The sequence below is a fragment of the Cebus imitator genome, unplaced genomic scaffold (genome assembly GCF_001604975.1).
Source record: "Cebus imitator isolate Cc_AM_T3 unplaced genomic scaffold, Cebus_imitator-1.0 Scaffold81, whole genome shotgun sequence".
Lineage (NCBI taxonomy): Eukaryota > Metazoa > Chordata > Mammalia > Primates > Cebidae > Cebus > Cebus imitator.
In genome coordinates, this window is record NW_016107396.1 from 5,161,149 (window position 1) to 5,170,972 (window position 9,824).

Sequence of the window (9,824 nt, forward strand, 5' to 3'; positions counted from 1 at the left end):
TAATTTTTGTAATTTTATTAAAGATGGGGGTTTCACCACTTTGGCCAGGCTGGTCTTGAACTCCTGGCCTCAAGTGATCCGCCCGCCTCGCCTTCCTAAAGTGCTGGGATTATAGGCGTGAGCCACCGCACCTGGCCGCTTACTGAGCTTTAAAAACACCACGTCACATCCGCACATTCAGGACACACACTGGTTTTTCGGATTTAAAAAAAACCAACTAGCTAAATACCCATTCCCCTCAATAACTCAGATGAGATCTCTAAAAAGGGTCGGCCTTAGGTACCTTTCGGTCCTCTCCCCTCTCGCTGTTTGCCTACATAGGCTTCCTCGCCTTTCCTTTTCCTCACGTTTATGGGAGCAAAAACAAGCAGGGTTTGGCGGCCTCTTTTTCCAAGACCTAACGCGGTATGAGAAAAGCGAAAATGCGAAGCAAGACTACACGAGTCCGCCAACCCGGGCTCACTCGCGACCCTAGCGGGAGGGATGTGGCTGCAGGAAGGCTCCTCGCGGCGGGTCGGGATTTCCGGGGTCACGGAGCCTGCAGGAAAACGGAATAAAGTCCCCCCAGAGAGGTAAGAGGGGCGTGGGATAGCAAACGGGACTACGCGGAGAAGAGGAAGGGGCACACTGGAACGGAGCACAGGCGCAGAGGGGGTTCCGGAGGGGAGCGGAAATAAAGGCACTCAAAGCTGAAAAGCGTGTGTAGGGGAGCGGAAAAGGAAGTCACCGACCCGGCCTGCGGGGCTGTGCGGTCGAAAGAGTTGGCCTTAGGGCTTCAGTTAAGTGTTGTCAGTGGGAAAATTCTACAATATCGCGGTGGAATAGACTTTAGCGCTCGCTTTTCCAAACGTATCCCAGACGGCGAGCTTCGCCGGCTCCGCGGCTCGTCCGATACAAGCGCCGCGCAGGCCTCCCCTCTGCTGGACGTGGGGACGCGGTGCCTAGCGCCGCGGGCCGACGAGGGGTAGGAGGGCGTGGGGAAGAGATGAATAGATCTTGCCGGAGCAAGCTGAGAGATCGCGTCCTTACACTTTCAAAAGCATAAGGAGGCTTGCTTTCTACACACTGATTTAATTTCGGAATACTTTCAAGGCTCTGTGCTAAGTTAGGTAATATTCTCTGTGACCTCTATAATTGATTTTATGTATAAAATTGTCTTGCTTAACTAAAACTTATTTGTATCGTGCAGCCAACTCTTCAAGAACGAAAAATGAGCAATTCCATTCTGGTAGAGGTTCTTTCATTGGAGAATTTTTGAGCTGCGGTAATCCTTTTAACGCTGCACACACGTACAGGGATTACACATGTAGGGGATTAAAACCACAGTTAAGTTATAGGTTGAAGGGGCTGTTAAGGACTTAAGGCAACGTCTAAATCAACACTCCCTTTGTTCTTTTCTCTATTCCACATCTGGGAGTCCCCTGTATCTGGAAGCTGTGGCTCTAGGTCCTAATGGTACAGAGAGGAAATGGACAAGGATAGTAAAAACAAAGGACCCCTTCTTAGAAGAACTAGCATTCTCTTGGAAGAGCGAAGCTTGCCATGAGATGTATGTTTGTGAAATCTACGAGGGGAGGGAGCAGCCTCGTAATAAAACGGGTGATCCTTTCCTGACTTCTTATTGGGTTCTGGTCTGAATGGTGACTGTATAATCATCTGGGACGACTGCAGTGATTAACATTCCCCGAAGGGAAGCCAGCCTGTGAGGAGGCTTGGTGTGGAAACTGGGTGAGTTGGGAGAATAATAAACAGGGTAGATGGAGGGTTGATTTGTGGCCAGATTCTTAAACCCCTGCATGGAATTTAGCCTTAAGAAAATTGTCATTAGGCACTTGCAAATGCCCTCTTGCAATTAAGTCTAATGGGAAGAACTGGTTAAAGAACTAATTACAGCAAAACGTGAGTCAGAATGGTGATGAAAGATACAGATGTGAGAGTAGACAGTGAGGGGACTTTATATAGTCTAGATGTTAGAGGATATGATTGGAAGTTACTCTGAGGAAGACAAAAATGTAACAGATCATATATGCAAAAGCTTGAAATGACGAGAAAATCAAAGATTTCAGGAACTGAAAGTTGTGCATTTTGGCTGTGTGAGGGGGAGAGTTGTGTGGGTGACATGTAATGAACCTTGAAAGGTAGTTTATATTATGACAGCCTAAAACCGAATCAGAACTTTTAAAAACAGGTGATATATATATAGACAGTCTGAAATCAAATGCTTCTGATTTTTATTACATGCTGAAGAGGAGTAGAGATTCCTCAGCTAGGAGTGATGGATGGAGAAGTTGTGGCTCTTTGGCAAGCTAACCAGAGGCCACTGAAAGACAATTTATTTGGCCGACTATCATACCCTCACTTGTAGCCACATATCCTGGGTTTCATATATGTGTGTGGGAGTATACATTTGATATTTACTCCCTAGCAGAGCTATGTTGCTTGATTTTGGTTGTACTTCTGCTTAGAATTTTAAAAATTAGAATGAAGGGAAAATGTAGCAGAAGCGGCCGTGAGAAACAGAGCTCCCGAACACCAATAACTCTTTTTATTTCTGAGAATGCAGCTAAATGTCTAGTTAAAATGTACTTTAATTCAAAAAATAATACCATCCTCTTTTGAAATATTTGTCTTAATTGCTAATCCAGTTATTATGTTTTTAAAATTTGTCTTTAAAAAAGCAAAGAGTTCCTCCTCCCCACCTCCCCTTCCTTTTCCTTAGGAAGAAAAAAAAAAAAGCAAAGAAAGCTTCAGAACTCATTTTGAATTATATAGTTTGGTACATTTTCCTATTTTTCTCACAGACTTTGACCAGTGAACTTGGTTCTAATTCTAAGGGTCGTAAAATGGGAGGTGAAACAGAAAGAATAGTGGTTGAGTATGGAATGATTATGATTATGAATGGAGATTACAAACAAACTTAATAAATATATCCTGTCATGAGAATATAGGTATTGATGATGAAAAGAGTCAAACTCTGTAAAATATTTAAGAGATTTATTCTGAGCCAAATATGAGTGCCTACAGCCTGTGACACAGCCCCCAGGTCCTGAGAACATGTGCCCAAGGTGGTTGGTGTACAACTTGGTTTTACATATTTTAGGAAGGCATGAGACATCAATCAAATACACTTAAGAAATACGTTGGTTTGCTTCAGAAAGGTGGGATAACTTAAAGTGGGGTTGCTTCCAGGCTATAGGTAAATTTTTACATTTTCTGGTTGACAATTAGTTGAGTTTGTCTAAAGACCTGGGATCCATAAAAAGGAATGTTCAGACTAAAGATTGTGGAGACCAAGTTTTTTGTGCAGAGGAATCTCTCAGCAGACTTCAGAAAGAGAGCAGGTTGTAAACTATTTCTTATCAGACCTAAAAGGGTGCCTGGCTCTTAGTTGATTATCTCCTGGATCTGGAAAGAAAGGAAGGAAAACAAGGAGGGAAGGGGATGCTCTCTAGAATGTGGATTTTTCCCACAGGAGAGTTTACAGGTCAATTTCAAAGCCTGGCAAGGAAATATAATTTGGGATTAAATTTTTTTTTTTCTTGGCTCCTAATGTTATGCCAGGGTCAGATTGAAAAGTAAGTCACGATATATAGGGTCAAATAAAATCCATCTGCTGAGAATTTATGGTTTGTAGGGCATGACTCCCTAGACTCCTTAGGTGGGAATTTCGGCAAGATAAAAAAAATCAGAGTTTAGTCCTCAGTGTGGTTAATTTGTTTCAAGCCCCATTGCTTGGCATTTCTCAATAATGTCTGAAATTTTTAGTTTAGGTTTCTTCTACTAGCTAAGAGGTTTTGAGACAACTTGACATTTACATTTGAATGATAGGAAGTGTCTAAAAGCCTTGGTGGTTTTTTTTTGTAACCACTTCATACTTTTTAATTGGTAAAAACATTTTATTTGTAAAAGTCCCCTCCCCTTCCATTTTTCATAGACCTGAATTTTCTACGCTTATCAGTTTATTTCTCCTTCAGGGTAAAATATTTTAAAAATACAATTCCATGTGCCTTAGAGCAAGAAAACTCTCAACAAAATGATTTGTTCTTGCCCAGGAAAGTTTTGCTTTCCAGTTAAAGAGATAGTTTATTTGACAAGAATAGCTCATTTTCTAATGATGGTGCATAACTAATGATAATAATTTCAGAAATACTTTCTTTCCATAAACAGAACTTTTACTACCCTCTGGGAAAGGAGGGAGATAGGTCTTTGAACCAGACTGCAGTTTTGGGTACTGGAGATATATAAGGAAAAGAAATAAGTTAAATATGGGGAATAATATTCAACAAATGAGAATAATATTTGGAAGAAAATTTTTCAAATGAATCATTTGTTTAAAATGAAATTATTATTTAAGTATATGGCAGTAATTTTTGACATTTAAAAATTTTATTTAGTTTCACAGTATCCTCTCATTCTTCTATATGCCCAGTAATTTTATGCAGTACTGGCAAAGTATCTATTATTGCACTAAATTAGATGGTGGGAACATCTAGGATATCAACTTTTATTCTGCCTTTATTGTGTCACTATACATTTCCATGTTCTAATTAGGTTCCTTTATTTTGAAGTTTATTTAAAAAATCTTGCAAGGTCTCTTGAGTTTACTGAAAATATCCTGAAATGTTGCAAACTCATGTTTGATAATTGTTCCCTCTAGCTTTCTAGGTCTTCAGGAGGCCTTAGATACCTTAAAATCTGTTAATACGGTATCATTTTCTAATTTAACAGAACAGGTGATGGGATGGAAGGATGTCACACAAGGTATACTTATATGAGTTTTGGAAAAGGAGTATGGAATTGGCAACAGATGAAGACATTAAAGTATTGTTATAATTAAAATTTTTGGTGCCACAAAAGAAGTAGCCCTCGAATAAATTTCTTCAGCAAGGCAATTTACTTCTATAAAAGGGTGCGGCTCACAGACTGAACAATGGCAGGCACACACCTGGGCAAGGAAGGGGAAGGGGTACTTATGCCTGACACAGGTTGCTCCTACTGCTATGTCATTCCCCTGTTGGTTAGAGTTAGACCACACAGTCTAGTCTAATTCCGATTGGCTATTTTAAAGGGAGTAGGGGTATGAGCCAGAGTAGTGGGGGTGGGTAGTTTGGCAGGAAGAATGGTTAGGGCAGGTCAGAGCAGGTAGCCAGGGGTCAAAGCAGGTGACCAGAGCAAATGACCAGAATGAGTCAGGACAGAGCAGGGGACGGGGGGAACAGATGTGAACTACTGATTAGAACTGGTGGAAAAGGTTGTTTACTGAAACTACAAGGAAGTTAAACTTAAAAATGGAGAATTAAAGAATAAGAGAGCTGAACATGCTGACATACTGATTCTTTGAAGAGAAACTTGAGGATCACTATATCTAACAGTATTGAAAATACTAAATATTTAGGTATTTTGCAACTTGTAACATTTGGTCACTTTCCTTGCTTATTGGTTCTGTACATCAAATTGACCCAAACCTTGTTAATCACAATTCGTTAAGTGATAGATGACCACCCAATGCTTTCATTATTTATTCGGTAACCCTAGCTGCTGGCAACTGGTGACTTTTTTGGTGGGAGGGAGGGAGGATACAAAGACCAGGAGGAATTTGACATTAAGGGAAATAATAAAGTTATGACAGTTAAAAGCAGGTCCCAACAAAGACTTAGGATGGCAAGTTAGAATACCTTTTTTTCTTGGAAAAGTAACATCAAGTTTTGATCCTTAGACATCGTTTTTTAAGATCACAATCATCTTGCTACTTTTTTTGCTAAATTCTAATGTGTAGTGTATTAGGTCACAGTTTATGAGTTAACACTTCAGTCTCCTTGAGATTTAAGAAACATCTTGGTGTCTTTAATATTGTAGTTATAAGCCACCTTCGTTGGTAAAGTTTTGAAATACTGTTCCCAAGTTGTTGAAATATATCTGTTTGAGGGAATTACATCCTACTGTGTGTTCAGGTAAGTATTCATCTGAAACATTTTAGTAAAAATGTCACTTGAAGGCCAAGTCATTTAAAGTGGGAAGGGATATTGTATTGTAATCTTTATGAGGTTTGTTCTCTGTTTCTGATATCATTTTATAACTCACATATTAGATACATTTTTAAAGCTATAAAACAAGTTTGTGGCATTCGTTTCGGCTGTCTGATGAGTTATTTTTTTTTACTTGCGTACATTTTCCCTCATTACTGAGTACCTTTTATGTATTGAGTACTGTAGCCACTAGTGACACGAAGTATGCACCTAAGAATACTCTCAGGAAGCATCCTTCTACTGAGAAAAACAAATGAAAAAATGATTTGAGGAATGTGTTAAAATGGAACATTATTATTGCAGTATGAGCTGGGATAAGTAAAGGGAGTGATTATCTTTTCTTGGAGATCCCTTTTAGGTAGAAATACAGAAATTCAGTTTTTAAAAATGATGGTGGATTTGCCAGGTTAATGAGGGAGGAAACAACATTATAGGGAAGAAGGGATAATTTAAAATAGCATGGTAAATTTGTGGGACTCTGGTTATTTGGTGTCCCATGTTGATTGTGTTGCGATGTCAGAAGAGAAGAGGTGGCAGGGCACTGTGGCTAACGCCTGTAATCCCAGCACTTTGGGAGGAGGCTGAGGCGGGTGGATCACGAGGTCAAGAGATCGAGACTATCCTGGTCAACATGGTGAAACCCCGTCTCTACTAAAAATACAAAAAATTAGCTGGGCATGGTGGCGCGTGCCAATGATCCCAGCTACTCAGGAGGCTGAGGCAGGAGAATTGCCTGAACCCAGGAGGGGGAGGTTGCGGTGAGCCAAGGTCACGCCATTGCACTCCAGCCTGGGTAACAAGAGAGAAACTCCGTCTCAAAAAAAAAAAAAAAAAAAAGGGCAAAAAAAAAAAAAAAAATAAATAAGAGAAGAGGTTCAGGATTAAGTTAAGAATTTAAAAAGAGCTTTGGACTTGATCCTTTTGGAAGAGAACTACCTAAAAACTTCAATTTAAAGTGTCCTGATTGGATTATAAATATATCTACGTTACTCTAAGGAATAGTATGCAATCAATTGGTGACTGCTGTATTAATCCAGATTATAGGTAATGAAGTTTGGACTATATTAGTAGTAGGAGGGGAAAGATAAGAAAGAAGAAACCATTTTGGAGGTCTGTTGCATACGGGAGGTAGGGGAAGAGAAGGAGATTAGGCTGTCCAGAGGTTTTTTGGCATAGATTACAGGGTTGATGGTACAATGAATAGTTAAGGGAAAGAATTAAGAAGTAGTAGTGGGTTTCAGGTGAAGTATGAATTCAGGGTTAGATAATGATTTTGAGCCGGGCGCGGTGGCACATGCCTGTAGTTCTGGCTATTCGGGAGGCGGAGGCTAGAGGATCTCTTGAGTCCAGGAGTCCTGGGCTGTAGTGCGCTGTGCCAATCGGGTGTCCGCACTAAGTTCGGCATCAATGTATCAATATGGTGACCTCCCGGAAGCAGGGGACCACCAGGTTCCCTAAGGAGGGGTGAACCGGCCCAGGCTGGAAACGGAGCAGGTCAAAACTGCGGTGCTGATCAGTAGTGGGATCGCGCCTGTGAATAGCCACTGCACTCCAGCCTAGACAACATAGCGAGACCCTGTCGCTTAAAAAAAAAAAAGAAGAGGAAGAAGTAAATTAAAAAGATAATGATTTTGAGAAGCCTGTGATATATCTAGAAATGAGAAGTAAGAGAATTGCATTTCTATGAGTTAGGCAATACTATGAGTTAGGAGTACAGGCATAGGGTCGAATTGGAGCTAAAAATGTGGGATTTGTGTCATGTAGGTTTTAGGATAATTGTGAGCAGGAGAATAAAAGATCTCTAACAAATTAATTAAAATATAAATAAATAGAAATAATGGGCCAAAAGCTTGCACATGAACGTCACAAAAGATTATATGCAAATGCCCAACAAGCATAAGAAAATGGGGTTTATCTTTGTTAAATGTTATAGAAATACAAAATGAAACCACAATAAGATACCATCCACTAGAATGCATAAAATAGAAAAAACAGAACAAATGATGAGCTTGTGGAGCAACTGGCGCATTCACTGCCTGTGGGAACATACATTTTTACAGCCATTTTGAAACACTCTAGGACATTATCTTCTTCTTTTTTTTTTTTGAGATGGAGTTTCGCTCTTATTACCCAGGCTGGAGTGCAATGGCTCGATCTTGGCTCACTGCAACCTCAGCCTCCTGGATTCAAGCAATTCTCCTGCCTCAGCCTCCTGAGTAGCTGGGACTACAGGCGCGCGCCACCATGCCCAGCTACTTTTTGTATTTTTAGTAGAGATGGGGTTTCACCATGTTGACCACGATGGTCTCGACCTCTTGACCTTGTGATCTACCCTCCTTGGCCTCCCAAAGTGCTGGGATTATAGGTATGAGCCACCTTGCCCGGCCCACATTATCTTCTAAGGTTGAACAAATGCATACATTATTATTGGTGGTGTACGGGCAAACCCGTGTGTGTGTGTGTGTGTGTGTGTATGTGTGTGTGTGTGTGAAAGAGAGAGAGAGAGCACGCGCGAGTCAGCATGATTGATATGTTCTGTAGTCCCACCATGGTCAATTTCAACCTACCAATAGTTTAAAGAACCAACTTGCAAAATACTTAAATGTTTAATTGGCTGGGTGCAGTGGCTGGACACAGTGGCTCATGCCCACCCCCCCAAAAAAATAATGCACATCGGATTACTTCCTCTGCCCCATTGTTTATGTAAAAATGCAGATTCACTGAGTCAGACTAAATTGTGTATTCAGTAGGAGGCTGATCAGGTATTCAAAAGAATGCAACCTTTGGTCTATTATCTATCTATGGCCTGGAAGGACTCCCCCGCATCCACCTCCCCCTGACCCTGGAAGTTTGGAGTTGTCCTGCCTTACCTCCATCAGAACCGGTGTACATCTTAACACATACCGATTGATGTCTCATGTCTCGCTAAAATGTATAAAAGCAAGTCATATCCTGACCACCTTGGGCACGTATCATCAGGACCTCCTGAGTCTGTGTCTTGGGCATGTCCTTAACCTCGGCAAAATAAACTTTCTGAATTGGTTGAGTCCTGTCTCAGGTATTTTGGTTTCACAAATAGAGTACAGCAATGAGAATAAGGGACTATTTAGACTCTGATTACATTTAACACTAATGGATGTTAACAAAATTGAAACCAGACACAAAATATATAGTTTTCAATTTATATAAAGTTCAAAAGTAATCTCGTGTATTAGAAGTCAAAAAGTTACCCTTACCGGAGGGATTTTGAAAGGTGACACATAGGACCTTGTGAGGTTCAGGTTGTGTTCTGTTTCTTGATTTGGGTACCATTTACTAGATGTATTCACCTTGTGAAAATTAATTGAATCAACAAGAATGTTTACATAGGGCAAGAAAAGCTTATGGGCAGAGATGAGATTACTCAGGAGGTATAAAGTAAGAGAAGTGACAGAGAACCTTGGGGAACACAGTAACCACACACACATTCCTATATTCTTCCCCATTTTTCTTAGGACTCTTTCCAGCTTTTTGCCTGAAGGCTTTGCAGAAGGTAAGAATAATGCTAAGAATAAAATTTCTGTTAGAGAGTGGGATTGCGTTTGTAGCATTTCTGCATAGAGGCTGTTTCCAAAGGGATACTTGGACTATATTTACTTTTAGATTTTGAAAAAGTTAAGGGCTGAAGAATAAAGAATCTGAGGCAAAAGGCTACCTGGAGGCAGGAGATAGTACAAAACACAGAGCAGTATTTTTTCTAAGCCTTCCTATTGTATTGGAGCACGGTAACTATACTGTAATTATTCTTTTTTTTTTTTT

At 40.4% G+C, this 9,824-nt stretch overlaps 1 protein-coding gene across 6 annotated transcripts in view; it reads left to right on the forward strand.

The window, feature by feature from the left end:
- Positions 1–553: 553 nt before the first annotated feature.
- The window catches only part of ECHDC1 (ethylmalonyl-CoA decarboxylase 1), a 53,230-nt gene continuing 43,959 nt past the window's right edge, over positions 554–9,824 (forward strand). The window contains exons 1-2 of one of the 6 annotated variants that reach the window (XM_017533322.2): positions 579–1,109; positions 9,521–9,558. The gene's annotated coding sequence lies outside the window, so the exon portion shown is untranslated. The other 5 variants (XM_037740239.1, XM_037740241.1, XM_017533323.2 and 2 more) reach the window with 5 other exon arrangements.